Genomic DNA, 16392 nt, shown 5'->3' with positions numbered 1-16392 from the left:
CTCGCTCATTCCCCTGTTCACACATGCAGTGCGGCTTGTCCTTTACATTAATATACATACTTAAAACAGTATATATGTATATATGATCACAATTTCTTTTTTTCTGGTGTAAATCACATTCTTTACTTAAACATGATAATGTTTTTCACAGTTTCTTGAGATATTGACCTATGCTCTCTATTTCCCACAGATTTTCTGCTTCCTCCCTCCTTTCTCTCCACAGATCTCTGAGGTAATAGTTCTCTCGGGTGATGAACAGGGCCAGGCTACCTGCTGCCTTGACTGGGACCTCGATGCCTTTGAATAGCCCCATGTTCCTCACTCTCCACAGGGCATCTTTCCCACTGTTCACCACGGCCCAGATCCTGTCAAACACGTCAGGAGGAAGTTTGACAGGAGAGATGCCGTTGTAGCGGCAATGCTTGTTAATAAGACAGAATTAAGTGGTGGTATGCTGTCCTAAATGAGGCCCCATCTCACCCTCCATCTCTGTGGTGCAGCCACAGAGAAAGTATTCATGCAGGCTGATTTAAGATGTTTTCTTTTGATAAGGGACAGCTCCCAGATGGGGATGCACTTAGCTAAGCCTGGCTATCATGATCAATGGTCATCCATTGGCGCCTATCTGTCTAGGGAGTGCCAAATGGACATCTGGACTGCATTCCTAAGTGTCAAGAGTAAGTGACGCATATCTCACCTTGATCAACCAATCAGGAACTGGCAGGGTGTGGTAATACCACGTGGGTCTCCAATGTCCGCCAAACTCTCAACCAATCAGCACACATCTGTGTCTTGGTCAAAAAGGGAGCGCAAGCTCAGATCGGGGCTCTCAATGGCCATTTTCGCGCATCCTCAGAGACAATCATGTGACAACAGAGTAAATTATTTTGGCAGTAATTAATTTACACGTGTATAATAAATATAGTAAATATAATAAATTAATTACTGCCAAAATAATTTACTTTGTGCACTGTGCAGAGTGCCGTATACTCCTAGTTGCGGCACACACGATACAGTGCCTTGCGAAAGTATTCGGCCCCCCTTGAACTTTTCAACCTTTTGCCACATTTCAGGCTTCAAACATAAAGATATACATTTTTTATTTTATGTGAAGAATCACCAACAAGTGGGACACAATTGTGAAGTGGAACGAAATCTATTGGATTTTTGAAACTTTTTTAACTAATTAAAAAATGAAAAGTGGGGCGTGCAAAATTATTCAGCCCCCTTGCGTTAATACTTTGTAGAGCCACCTTTTGCTGCGATTACAGCTGCAAGTCGCTTGGGGTATGTCTCTATCAGTTTTGCACATCGAGAGACTGAAATTCTTGCCCATTCTTCCTTGCAAAACAGCTCGAGCTCAGTGAGGTTGGATGGAGAGCGTTTGTGAACAGCAGTTTTCAGCTCTTTCCACAGATTCTCGATTGGATTCAGGTCTGGACTTTGACTTGGCCATTCAAACACCTGGATACGTTTATTTGTGAACCATTCCTTTGTAGATTTTGCTGTATGTTTGGGATCATTGTCTTGTTGGAAGATAAATCTCCGTCCCAGTTTCAGGTCTTTTGCAGACTCCAACAGGTTTTCATCCAGAATGGTCCTGTATTTGGCTGCATCCATCTTCCCCTCAATTTTAACCATCTTCCCTGTCCCTGCTGAAGAAAAGCAGGCCCAAACCATGATGCTGCCACCACCATGTTTGACAGTGGGGATGGTGTGTTGAGGGTGATGAGCTGTGTTGCTTTTACGCCAAACATATCGTTTTGCATTGTGGCCAAAAAGTTCGATTTTGGTTTCATCTGACCAGAGCACCTTCTTCCACATGTTTGGGGTGTCTCCCAGGTGGCTTGTGGCAAACTTTAGATGAGACTTTTTATGGATATCTTTGAGAAATGGCTTTCTTCTTGCCACTCTTCCATAAAGGCCAGATTTGTGCAGTGTAAGACTGATTGTTGTCCTATGGACAGACTCTCCCACCTCAGCTGTAGTTCTCTGCAGTTCATCCAGAGTGATCATGGGCCTCTTGGCTGCATCTCTGATCAGTCTTCTCCTTGTCTGAGCTGAAAGTTTAGAGGGACGGCCAGGTCTTGGTAGATTTGCAGTGGTCTGAAACTCCTTCCATTTCAAGATGATCGCTTGCACAGTGCTCCTTGGGATGTTTGAAGCTTGGGAAATCTTTTTGTATCCAAATCCGGCTTTAAACTTCTCCACAACAGTATTACGGACCTGCCTGGTGTGTTCCTTGGTCTTCATGATGCTCTCTGCGCTTTCAACAGAACCTTGAAAGCAGGTGCATTTATACAGAGACTTGATTACACACAGGTGGATTCTATTTATCACCATCAGTCATTTAGGACAACATTGGATCATTCAGAGATCCTCGCTGAACTTCTGGAGTGAGTTTGCTGCACTGAAAGTAAAGGGGCCGAATAATTTTGCACGCCCCACTTTTCATTTTTTTATTAGTTAAAAAAGTTTCAAAAATCCAATAGATTTCGTTCCACTTCACAATTGTGTCCCACTTGTTGGTGATTCTTCACATGAAATAAAAAATTTATATCTTTATGTTTGAAGCCTGAAATGTGGCAAAAGGTTGAAAAGTTCAAGGGGGCCGAATACTTTCGCAAGGCACTGTACATACAGTAAAAAGCCTCAGGCACTGTGTTAGATGTGTTTTCGACGTTATATATGCGTTTATTCATGTCGTCGATTTTACGGTTGCAATTCGACGTTGATTATACGTCGAGGCGACGTATATATACGTATAGACGTAATTTCGCCGTAAATATACGTATATTCGACGAATCAATGCCCACAGCTTGGCATACAAGGGTTTTGCAGAGGGGGTCTTGCCACCTGCCTGAAAAAAAACAGTAAAATGTTTGAGTGCCTATAGAGTTTCTATTTTTATTTTCTTGACAAAAGTTGATACCATTTCCTGGACACCCCGTCCCCCATCAGTGCGCGGTGCCCGGGGAAAAATCTGTAGGGGGGCATCTGAAATTCTGAGGGGGGAGTGATATTTCGGTTGAAACTGAGCTGTACGGTGCAGCTACCCAAATGAAATCTCGCAGCTATGCCATTAATTAGTGCGTCATGATAGAAGATAACGACTAGCAATCTGGTATTTGCGATGAAGTTCAGTTTCACATTTTTTGTCACTCTCACGGTTTGTATTGCCTGGAGCGAAAAGTACCATAAGCGTTCATTTTTGCAGCTACATGGACGTTCTGAATCGTTAAGAAAAAAATGTTGTAAAACCAACAGAAAGCACAGACTGCTATAACTAGTCCTAATTATATAACGATTTTAAGTATAATGATAAACTAGTGCAAGGAATCGGTCCACCTGAGCAAACAGGATCGTAATGTTGACACTCAATAACGACACTGATATGTGCAGTTCCTGGAATGATAGCCCTCCTGCCCATCAAACAGACTGAGTGACTGTTCGTGTCATTTAGTGTTGTCTGACCATTGACAAAGTACAACTATTTTTTAGGGCGCAAATTAAGTTAGGTAAATCTTTTTGCCCAAAACTGAAGGGGTGATATTCCCCCCTCCCCCCGCGATGCCAGGCCTGTCCCCCTCCTATTCCATAATGTCATTATATATAATACCATACAACAGTGACCGATCCTTACTAACTGCATGTGTTAAAATTGCACATCAGCTCATAGCAGGGGGCACATAGCCGCGATGTATTATCAATGTTAAATTTCAACCATAATATCGACAACATTATTAAACGCATACGTTGAGAAAATATCGAACCCAGCATATTTTCCGGTTATATACCACAATGCATTGCTAGTATTCGTTGGTCACCATTTTGGACACGTTTTTCAAACGTAGAAGTATATCCGCAAATATCTCAGCAATCCTCTTTTGACGAGTAAGTATGAACAATAATAATACTATCTGAATACATACAGATCTTTCTTAATATTATTTTGATTAAAATAGTACGTGAATAAGCAAAAAAATGGCACATAAAATAGTGGAATGGGGAATGGGGAAGATGACACAAAATCGTTTTGCCGTTTCTCTTATTCTTATTCTATGTTGTACTTTCAAACTTTGGGTACTCTTTAATTAGGACAGACTTTATTGCTCAACTGCTATGATGCAAGCCAAATTTTATACATTTATTTCAGCTTTGAGCTTAGTAAACTGTTCATTTTTTAGATTATACTAAAGAAGATATTAATCATCATTTATTTGGGAAGTAATATTATATAATTTTCTCCTAGCTGCGGTGCTGAAGTCCCACCCTACATCAACAGAAAAAGAAATAAAGGAGCACGCAATGTGTTACTTGAAGAATGCATATGCAAGGCAGGGGGCCAGGAGATCTGGACTCTGAAAATAATAGGTTTTTGGTTCTAACTGTTAGGACAATTAGACAGGGTTTGCAAATAGTGGACAAAAATCGTCTTAACTTCCATTGTAATATTTTTTTTTCTTGGAAATATAGAAGTTGTACATTTTAAAATGTATATTTGAATCAAAATGTGGTTTTGAGTTAGTGTGTTAATGTAATTAGTTTTGTGTTTGTCATTACTATACTGTATATTGCCATGTTACCAGAATTTGTAGCTGAAGTTTAAGACTAGTTGTGTTTTTTATGATTATTGCCCATATGTTGATTGTTGATTGATTGTATACAATGTATAATTTGAAATACGTATGTTTCAGGTGTGAATGTGTATTTTCAGAATAAATTTCTAAACCTAATCATTGGCTTGGTTTACTTGTATTTTACACCTATAAAATCTATCTTTGATGTAAAATAGACCTCTAATGTTATCCGTATAATAGACCTCTAACCATATACGTATAATAGACGTCTAAAGTTATACGTATAATAGACCTCTAACCATATACGTATAATAGACCTCTAAAGTTATACGTATAATAGACCTCTAACCATATACGTATAATAGTCCTCTAAAGTTATCCGTATAATAGACCTCTAAAGTTATCCGTATAATAGAACTCCAACCATTTATGTATAATGAACGTCTAAACATAGACGTATAATTGACGTATAACTTTAGACGTATATTAGAATTTCATTCTAGACGAATTGTAGACCACATTTAGACGTCTAAGGTATGCGTTTAATAGACGTATATTATACGTCTTTTGCCCACTGGGTAAGCTGATCACGAGATAGAAAGATCACCCGTTTTTCGCGCATAAAAAGTGGCTATTAACTGGGTGAACTGTTATTAACTGGAGTCAACTGGGTGAAAACACATAATATGAACATGAAACAAAACAAAAAATAAAAATAAGATACAATCTACAGACATTAAAACCGGTGTCATGGAAATATAACTATCAAGGAAGCCACAAGAGAGAGTTCTCACCTGAGTAAGGTCTTTATTTCAAGATTGGGAGCAACCAGAGACTCAATTTGTTACAAGCAGTACAGGGTTTTTACAAGACGTTGCGCTGTAAAAAAGCTCAGCGCTTTGTCCCTTCTAAAACTTCCACTTTCCCTAAGAGAAAACAGATTACATCAAAAAGCGAAAGAAGAAGCACTAGATATGTTATTCAAAGCTTATCAGTTACTTTCAGCTAATTCTAACGACCCAGACAGCATATATTGTTTTGGTACATTGTCTTCTAAAGTAACCTAAACAGTGTACTTTGTTGACGCACTGTTTTCTAAGATTCTGCACGTACTGTAGCACAGCAATTACATCCTTGAAATATATTATCTAAAAGCCTCAATATATTTCTTTGCAAAGCTCTCTACATTTTAAGAATCAAATTTACTTATTAGATTTCCACTTCAAGACTTGTTCGGCTGGCGTTCGGGGAGTCGCGTTTTTCAGAATTGTATTGAGATTATTTTCCACAGAGCTCAGATGTCAAAGCACAGCAGCAGCTCTCCACAGCGATCCTCTATAGCGCCCTTTCTCCCGCAGCTCCGTCCTCATTGGAAGGAAGCAAGAGTGAAAGGCTGAAGTGAAATAGAGCGGGGACGAAGGCAGTGAAGAGAGAGAACGTGGTGTAGCGGCGAGGCTTAATAAAAAAAGGCAGTGTAGCGGCGAGGCTTAATAATAAGGCAGAATTAAGTGTTTCTGAGCTTTCCCAAATTAGGCCTCATTTCTCTGTTCATCTCTGTGGTGCAGCCACAGAGAAACCATTCATGCAAGGTGATTTAAGGTCCAAGGACAGCTCCCAAAGGGGGATGCACTTAGCTAAGCCTGGCTATCATGATCAATGGTCACCCATTGGCGCCTATCTGTTTAGGGAGTGCGAGTTGGACATCTGGACTGCATTACTAAGTGTCAGGCTTAAGTGACTCATATCTCACCTTGATCAACCAATCAGGGACTGGTAGGGCCGAGTAACCCACGTGGGACTCTGATGCCCATGGAACTTTCAGCCAATCAATGAGCTGAAGTTCCTCCAGGTAAAAACAGGCAACACAGAGAGCCTGAGAGATTCAACAAGATTCAGACAAGATTCTAAAGGGAATTCAAAGGAGAATTCCAGGGCAGGACGGCCCAGGAGCAGAAGGCTCCCAAGGGCAGGACATTCTCGCAGCGCGCCTCCTGACCATCCTGAGACTCAGCCCGGACAACCACGGAACGGCCAGTGTGTCCGAGTGCCAGAACTTTCCTTTGTTCTAAGAGTCTAGAGTGGAGGTTGCCAGAGAGTAACCAGCAGCAGGCCTCGTGAACAGGTCGGAACTGTGGACAGCTGAATCACTATTCAGAACTAGCTCTTCATCATAAACGAACTGGTCCTCTTCCTGACTTGCTGGGACCCACAGTCATCTTTTCTCCTGTGCACAAACTTTGCTAGTTAAAGCCAACAGTGAGCATCAGCAGCGCACGGTCGCAAGCCGCACATCACAGCCTGGCACGGAGCCAGAGAGCGCAGATTGGACAGCAACAGCCTGCAACTGTTTCTTTGTGCCCGCAGGAGATCTGAATCCCCAAAGATTGGATGAGTATTCAACTTCAATGCATTACAGCTCGAGAATTCAATTGTTATCCCAACCAGTTGATATCAATTTAATTCCTAAGAGTTATGTACTTGTTTGAGTATCTAATGTAGAAGTTGTAACCAAGTTCACTTTACGAAACGGTCTTAATGAATGATATACTGAACGTATGTCCTCTTGATGTGTAACTCTTTGTAACTGACCGAATATACCTTTTGTATTCTGATAACCCTCTCGATAAGATCTGTTAGGTTTATATGCATATTCTATGTATTAATAAATGTATCCTCGTGTATTAGTACCTGTGTGTGCGCGTTGTTTGAGTTATATCGCATGGTTGGATTCTAAAGCCACCAAAAGAATCAACTTTGTGATTTACTGCTACAATTAATAATTGTCTCAGTAAATGCCCAAACCCTACAGAACTGGTGCCTTCAGAGAGCCACTATGATTACATATTTGGCGTCCCTGAACCGGTTTTCTCTACATTTATTTGGCGTCCCTGGCACGGGCGTGGCAAGACTGAAATGAGTCAACCAAGCGGAATAATTCAATATAAAACGCCGCGGGTTTCATACACGACAATACAGTGTGCTGAAAGCCGAAAGAAAAAGTTCCCCTTGCTCTTTAAGCAGTGCTTGATTGTTTTGTGATCTTTTGCAATCTACCGGGTTGATTGCATGCTTGATCTTGTGGTTTTCTGTGGTAAAACTGTGATTTCGTACTTAAAAGTAATACTCTTTAAGTTTAACGATGGTTGCTAAAAGGTCTGAATTCGAGTCGCTATTAAGCACTCTCTCTAGCAGCGACAGGTCTGACCACGATCTCTTCCATATCTCCGTCAGCGGAGAAGCTAGGAGAATAGATCTCCATTCTCTGAGAGAGCTAGCGAAGGACATAGAGAGATTTGACCCCGCAGTGTCAGAGAATAATATCGAGAGTTATATTAAAGACCTCAGGTATAACCTGCAGTACCTGCCAAACGCCACAGAACAGGAGAAAGTGTTTCTGGTCAGGAAAACTACCAGCAGAGCCGTACATGAGTGGATGGCTAGGCAGATGAAAGAAGTCTGTAATGATTTTGAGGAGCTGTGTCAAGCACTTATCGAAGAATACAGTGCGTTTATTGACCCGACTGCCGCGATAGCCGCCGCTCTTAACATTAAGCACGAGAGAGCAGAGTCCCCTCGCAAATATTACGAGAGACTTAGACGAACTTATTTTGCAGGGCGAAATGATGAGGGTTGCGAAGAGAACACACATTTCAAGGGTTTATTCATTGCGAATCTCCACCCATCAGTCAGAAAGATGATCTTAATGCATATAGATGCACAGACCATGAAAATGACTGATATTAAGAGATTCGTGCAGAAAGCCTGGGAGTATGATGTCCAAAGTCACTCTGAGCAAAAAGTTGCTAAAGCGACTGCGTTCGCCGTCAGAGCCAGCAGGGTTAATTCCCCCCTGCTCGAAGGAGCACAGGCTCCTGAGCTGGCTAAGCCCCGTTCCAAAGCACTCACACAGGACCGCACCCAGCGTCCTACGTGCCATGAGAACACCGGGGGAGGGAAAGGGCTAGAAAAAGCTGAACAAAAGGATTCAGTAGCCGCCCGCCTGGCCAGGCTTGAACAAGCTTTATTAGGACAGGGACAACCGCTCCCCAAGGCTGCCGGAAGCGTGAATGAGCTGATACTCTCCAATGGAGGAGGCGGAGACCCGCCCCCTCTCCCTCCCTCAGTCTATCTGATTGAGCGGAATAGTTCCTGCCTGGATGAGGTCAGCCACTCCCAAGCGAGTGCTGACTCCACCCCTGAAGTCACAGAGCAGGCAGTAAAACAGAGAGGAAAAGCAGGAAGCTTTTACCTCAAGGCTGCCATGGGTGATGTCTTACCCAGTGAGACACTGATTGACACTGAGGTTGAAAGGTGTTTGATGTCACACGGCAAGCTCAAACGGGTAGAAAAAGAAAAGGGCATGCGACTCAGAGAGGAACCTTTGGTGAATCACCAGAAAGGCAAGGTGTGGAAACAGGTCAAGGCTCCTAAGCCTTCTGTACAGAAGGAAAGGGGGGCCAAGAGGCAGACTGTGCTCACACAGTGCCCACCGAACACAGAAGCCTATGCGGAGATTCCTTCTGTTCCCTCTGGACAAGAAATACAAATATTTCCTTGTTCCCCAGATATACAGGGAAGTCGTGTTCCGGCTGAGGTCCCAACAGCCTCCATGCCACAGGAGCGGTGCTCCGAGCAGCCGCCTGATCCACCAGGTAAAGCACACCCCTTTTACATCCCTAAAGAGGAGCAGATCTCCCCACCTGGCGATGAGAAGGAGCTTTCCCTGTGCACCCTGGCACCCAAGAGGGTTCAGGAACACCACCCCGCAGTGGTGGAAGGGATCCAGATGGCAGGAGAGCAGGTTGGTGATGTAGCCCTCACCCTTAGCCCTGAGAGGTCCTCTATTAGTGAGGATCTGCTTGAGCAGCTGTCACAGGGCCACCGCCAGGTGCCCCTAGTGCAACATTCACAGGTTAGACAGGAGGTCCAGCTGGACGCTGAGACTACTGCGCTGTGGACACACCTGATCCCAGATGCCGATTCCCTCTGCTTTGACCCAGGGAACCTGCAGTCAGGTAACATTATTTCTCACAACTACCAGGTAGTGAGTGAGACTGACCTGATTGTTCCTGCCTCAACGGCAGGGTTGCCAACACACCCAGTCCCCCAGAAGGGACAGGGAATGAAAGCCGAGCCGGTTTTCTTACAGCCACCAGCTCAGTCTGTCAGTCTGAGTCTGACCAACAGTGGTTCAGCCAGACTGGAGCTGGATGGTAAAGTCACCCGCCTGCCAGTGCAGGACATCGCAAAGAGAGGTGTCAGAATCCCCGCCTGCACTGACATGGGCCTGGTGAGTGATAGTGAGTTCAAAGACAGTGAACTAGCTATCCCAGTGCTGGGGCAGCTCCCTGAACCCCTAGCGAGGGAAGGGGGGAGCGAGCAGGTGTCCTACACCTACCCCCAGCGAACGATTGTAAACATGCCGATAGAAGGATTCCTCAATCAGGAAGTGTGCAGGGTGGACCTGAACAGTGAGAATGGGGTAACAGTCCCAGATCACTCAGGTGCTCCAGATGACCACTCAGCCGAGGGTCAGGCATGCTCCACCGCTGCACCGCCCCCTGCAGGGTTCCTAGAGCACAGGCATGAACAAATCGAAAAAGCAGATGCCCTGGAAAAGGAGGAGCAGCATCAGCCGCTGCGTCAGATCTCCCCAGATTTCCAGGATGTTGGTGCCCAAGATGCCACAGGGCATACTGAGAAAGACACCATCTACACGCTGTGCCAGCTTAGAAAGGCAACAGTCACTCAGAAGGAGATGACTGGGATCAGCCGCCCGAAAATACTTTTGGGAGGACTGATTGCTGCCGCCACTGTTGCACATTTGCTATTTCTGGTAGGTTTGTGTGCTACTGGCACTCTCACCCTGACTGCCCCAAGAAGGCAGCTGTCAGAAAGGCCAGAGGGTAGTGACAGACTGTATCGACAGCAGCAAAAGTTGGAAAGCTTAGGGAAAACCCTACAGGCAATTTCCTATGCAACAGGGTTAAATCTTATTCCCCAACCAGTGGACATGATTGTTGGTGTTATACAGTGGGTTTATGCTTGTGTGCAACAGGCCAGAATGTTGACACAAGACCTGTTAAGGGAGTTTAGTGCCACTGTAGCCAGTCTAACCACGGCACAAATCCCAACCCACTTGATTCCACTCTTCTCAGTAGAGGAGCATGTGACTTTAACCTCATCGTTCATAGCTCACCCAGAAGGCAATCCAAGATTGAATTTGGTTCCAAATCTTGAGATGGGTATGGCTACCAAAGCTATCCATTGGCTGTGTCTAAACGATTCACCAATGAAGGGTGTAAAGCTATTAACGAGCAGAGGGAGGTTAATGAACCTCATGAAGAGCAGGTGGGAAGTAAATGGCTGGTCAGCACACCACATTTAACTGACACTATGACTTGTGACGGGCATGATACAGCTACCACAATGCAGCTACCTAACCAATAGTTTTCCCGAGGAGGCCATAGTACAGCATGGTAACTTAACACTGTACGGTCTGGAACCAGACGATATAAGACCAAACTTGAGGTCTTGGATGCCTTCAGGTGCCACACTATTGAATTGGATAGAAATCCAAGAAACAGTAAGCCCTGAAGAGGTACAGGTAGTTAGTTTGCTTTAATGGAACAAACCTCCAAACCACCCTAGCAGATACCCAACACAGGTGTTGTGGTTTATCGGGGGCTGGGAACAGGAACTGTTGTTATTGTAACACTACTGCCAGGTAGCTGGATCATGACTGACAGTGTACTCTGAATGATGTACTCTCACATCAAGATGTACTCTGGGTAGCATGAATGAGTCAAAGGTAGCATGTCAAAAGAAAGGAAGTGACTTCTCCCCAAATATCTACCACAGAGGTATCAGATATTGACAGTGAACTTCCTGATGTGTAATTCCTAGACTGAGATAGTGTCTCCTACCGTGTTTATACATACTCCAGATGTTATTCATCCTGTTTGTATCCAATGCTGGTTCCGGTATGAATTCTCGAGGAGTAATGTGGACATTTAAGGTTAATGTTCTAATGGCAAGGGACATCACTTAACTCTGTTTTGTTTTGAAGGCAACAATGCCTCGGGACCTCGTGGCCTTCAAAAAGGGGGGATATGTAGCGGCGAGGCTTAATAATAAGGCAGAATTAAGTGTTTCTGAGCTTTCCCAAATTAGGCCTCATTTCTCTGTTCATCTCTGTGGTGCAGCCACAGAGAAACCATTCATGCAAGGTGATTTAAGGTCCAAGGACAGCTCCCAAAGGGGGATGCACTTAGCTAAGCCTGGCTATCATGATCAATGGTCACCCATTGGCGCCTATCTGTTTAGGGAGTGCGAGTTGGACATCTGGACTGCATTACTAAGTGTCAGGCTTAAGTGACTCATATCTCACCTTGATCAACCAATCAGGGACTGGTAGGGCCGAGTAACCCACGTGGGACTCTGATGCCCATGGAACTTTCAGCCAATCAATGAGCTGAAGTTCCTCCAGGTAAAAACAGGCAACACAGAGAGCCTGAGAGATTCAACAAGATTCAGACAAGATTCTAAAGGGAATTCAAAGGAGAATTCCAGGGCAGGACGGCCCAGGAGCAGAAGGCTCCCAAGGGCAGGACATTCTCGCAGCGCGCCTCCTGACCATCCTGAGACTCAGCCCGGACAACCACGGAACGGCCAGTGTGTCCGAGTGCCAGAACTTTCCTTTGTTCTAAGAGTCTAGAGTGGAGGTTGCCAGAGAGTAACCAGCAGCAGGCCTCGTGAACAGGTCGGAACTGTGGACAGCTGAATCACTATTCAGAACTAGCTCTTCATCATAAACGAACTGGTCCTCTTCCTGACTTGCTGGGACCCACAGTCATCTTTTCTCCTGTGCACAAACTTTGCTAGTTAAAGCCAACAGTGAGCATCAGCAGCGCACGGTCGCAAGCCGCACATCACAGCCTGGCACGGAGCCAGAGAGCGCGGATTGGACAGCAACAGCCTGCAACTGTTTCTTTGTGCCCGCAGGAGATCTGAATCCCCAAAGATTGGATGAGTATTCAACTTCAATGCATTACAGCTCGAGAATTCAATTGTTATCCCAACCAGTTGATATCAATTTAATTCCTAAGAGTTATGTACTTGTTTGAGTATCTAATGTAGAAGTTGTAACCAAGTTCACTTTACGAAACGGTCTTAATGAATGATATACTGAACGTATGTCCTCTTGATGTGTAACTCTTTGTAACTGACCGAATATACCTTTTGTATTCTGATAACCCTCTCGATAAGATCTGTTAGGTTTATATGCATATTCTATGTATTAATAAATGTATCCTCGTGTATTAGTACCTGTGTGTGCGCGTTGTTTGAGTTATATCGCATGGTTGGATTCTAAAGCCACCAAAAGAATCAACTTTGTGATTTACTGCTACAATTAATAATTGTCTCAGTAAATGCCCAAACCCTACAGAACTGGTGCCTTCAGAGAGCCACTATGATTACATATTTGGCGTCCCTGAACCGGTTTTCTCTACAGCAGTATTAAGTGTTCTGAGCCTTCCCAAATGAGGCCCCATTTCTCTGTTCATCTCTGTGGTGCAGCCTCAGAGAAACTATTCATGCAAGATGTTTTCTTTTGATAAGGACAGCTCCCAAAGGGGGATGCACTTAGCTAAGCCTGGCTATCATGATCAATGGTCATCCATTGGTGCCTATCTGTCTAGGGAGTGCCAGTTGGACATCTGGACTGCATTCCTAAGTGTCAGGAGTAAGTGACTCATATCTCACCTTGATCAACCATCCCCAGATTTCCAGGATGTTGGTGCCCAAGATGCCACATGGCATACTGAGAAAGACACCATGTACATGCTGCGCCAGCTTAGAAAGGCAACAATCACTCAGAAGGAGATGACTGGGATCAGCCACCGTAAAAGGCTTTTGGGAGGACTGATTGCTGCCACCACTGTTGTGCATTTGCTATTTCTGGTAGGTTTGTTTGCTACTGGCACTCTCACCCTGACTGCCCCAAGAAGGCAGATGTCAGAGATGCCAGAGGGTAGTGACAGACTGTATCAACAGCAGCAAAAGTTGGAAAGCCTAGGGAAAACCCTACAGGCAATTTCCTATGCAACAGGGTTAAACCTTATCCCCCAACCAGTGGACATGATTGCCTGTGTTATACAGCGGGTTTATGCTTGTGTGCAACAGGCCAGAATGTTGACACAAGACCTGTTAAGGGAGCTTAGTGCCACTGTAGCCAGTCTAGCCATGGCACAAATCCCAACCCACTTGATTCCACTCTTCTCAGTAGAGGAGTATGCGACATTAACCACCCCATCGCTCCTAGCTCACCCAGAAGGCAATCCAAGATTGAATTCAGTTCCAAATCTTGAGATGGGTATGGCTATCAAAGCTATCCATTGGCTGTGTCTAAACGATCCACCAATGAAGGGTGTAAAGCTACTAATGGGCAGAGGGAGGTTAATGAACCCCATGAAGAGCAGGTGGGAAGTAAATGGCTGGTCAAAACACCACATTTAACTGTCACCATGACTTGTGACAGGCATGATACAGCTACCACAATGCAGCTACCTAATCAAACAGTTTTCCTGTAAGTTTCCGAGGAGGCCATAGTACAGCATGGTAACTTAACACTGTACGGTCTGGAACCAGACAACATAAGACCAAACTTGAGGTCGTGGATGCCTTCAGGTGCCACACTAAGGAATTGGATAGAAATCCAAGAAACAGTAAGCCCTGAAGAGGTACAGGTAGTTAGTTTGCTTTAATGGAACAAACCTCCAAACCACCCTAGCAGATACCCAACACAGGTGTTGTGGTTTATCGGGGGGCTGGGAACAGGGACTGGTGTTATTGTAACACTGCTGCCGGGTAGCTGGATAATGACTGACAGTGTACTCTGAATGATGTACTCTCACATCAAGATGTACTCTGGGTAGCATGAATGAGTCAAAGGTAGCATGTCAAAAGAAAGGAAGTGACTTCTCCCCAAATATCTACTACAGAGGTATCAGATATTGACAGTGAACTTCCTGATGTGTAATTCCTAGACTTAGATAATGTCTCCTACCGTGTTTATACATACTCCAGATGTTATTCATCCTGTTTGTATCCAATGCTGGTTCCGGTATGAATTCTCGAGGAGTAATGTAGACATTTAAGATTAATGTTCTAATGGCAAGGGACATCACTTAACTCTGTTTTGTTTTGAAGGCAACAATGCCTCGGGACCTCGTGGCCTTCAAAAAGGGGGGATATGTAGCGGCGAGGCTTAATAATAAGGCAGAATTAAGTGTTTCTGAGCTTCCCAAATGAGGCCCCATTTCTCTGTTCATCTCTGTGGTGCAGCCACAGAGAGACCATAAGTGCAGGGTGATTTAAGGTCCTGAGACAGCTCCCAAAGGGGGATGCACTTAGCTAAGCCTGGCTATCATGATCAATGGTGATACATTGGCGCCTATCTGTCTAGGGAGTGCCAGATGGACATCTGGACTGCATTCCTAAGTGTCAGGAGTAAGTGACTCATATCTCACCTTGATCAACCAATCAGGGACTGGTAGGGCCGAGTAACCCACGTGGGACTCTGATGCCCATGGAACTTTCAGCCAATCAATGAGCTGAAGTTCCTCCAGGTAAAAACAGGCAACACAGAGAGCCTGAGAGATTCAGGGAGATTCAGATTCAGCAAGATTCTGGAGAGGATTCTGTGGACTGTTCTAAAGGGAATTCAAAGGAGAATTCCAGGGCAGGACGGCCCAGGAGCAGAAGGCTCCCAAGGGCAGGACATTCTCGCAGCGTGCCTCCTGACCATCCTGAGACTCAGCCCGGACAACCACGGAACGGCCAGTGTGTCCGAGTGCCAGAACTTTCCTTTGTTCTAAGAGTCTAGAGTGGAGGTTGCCAGAGAGTAACCAGCAGCAGGCCTCGTGAACAGGTCGGAACTGTGGACAGCTGAATCACTATTCAGAACTAGCTCTTCATCAGGAACGAACCGGTCCTCTTCCTGACTTGCTGGGACCCACAGTCATCTTTTCTCCTGTGCACAAACTTTGCTAGTTAAAGCCAACAGTGAGCATCAGCAGCGCACCGTCGCAAGCCGCACAGCACAACCTGGCACGGAGCCAGAGAGCGCGGATTGGACAACAACAGCCTGCAACTGTTTCTTTGTGCTAGCAGGAGATCTGAATCCCCAGAGATTGGATGAGTATTCAACTTCAATGCATTACAGCTCGAGAATTCAATTGTTATCCCAACCAGTTGATATCAATTTAATTCCTAAGTTATGTACTTGTTTTGAGTATCTAATGTAGAAGTTATAACCAAGTTCATTTATGAAACGGTCTAAATGCATGATATACTGAACGTATGTCCTCTTGATATATGTAACTCTTTGTAACTGACTGAATATATACCTTTTGTATTCTGATAACCCTCTCGATAAGATCTGTTAGGTTTATGTGCATATTTTATGTATTAATAAATGTATCCTCGTGTATATGCCCAAACCCTACAGAACTGGTGCCTTCAGAGAGCACACTACAGGTGTCAGGGCCATACGACAGGGGTTAACGCAGAGAGTGGTGAGGCTGGGATGTCAGGGCCATACGACAGTGCTTTACGCAGATAGTGGAGGGGGTGGGATGTCAGGGCTTGATGACACTGCTTTACACAGAGAGTGGAGGGGTGGGTGTCAGGGCCATATGACAGTACTTTAGGTAGAGAGTGGCAGGGGTAGGATGTAAGGGCCAGACCATACTGCTTAACGCAGAGAATGGCGGGGGTGGGATGTCAGGGCTTGACGACACTACTTTAT

General features: G+C 44.7%; 1 protein-coding gene across 1 annotated transcript in view; it reads right to left on the bottom strand.

The window, feature by feature from the left end:
- Positions 1-16392, bottom strand: part of LOC138242764 (zinc finger protein 271-like) — a 1399044-nt gene that overhangs the window by 930945 nt on the left and 451707 nt on the right. The window lies entirely within an intron of this gene.

This window comes from Lepisosteus oculatus, chromosome 14, assembly GCF_040954835.1.
Source record: "Lepisosteus oculatus isolate fLepOcu1 chromosome 14, fLepOcu1.hap2, whole genome shotgun sequence".
Classification (NCBI taxonomy): domain Eukaryota; kingdom Metazoa; phylum Chordata; class Actinopteri; order Semionotiformes; family Lepisosteidae; genus Lepisosteus; species Lepisosteus oculatus.
Note: the sequence above shows the minus strand (reverse complement) of the source record. Positions and strands in the feature narration are given on the sequence as shown.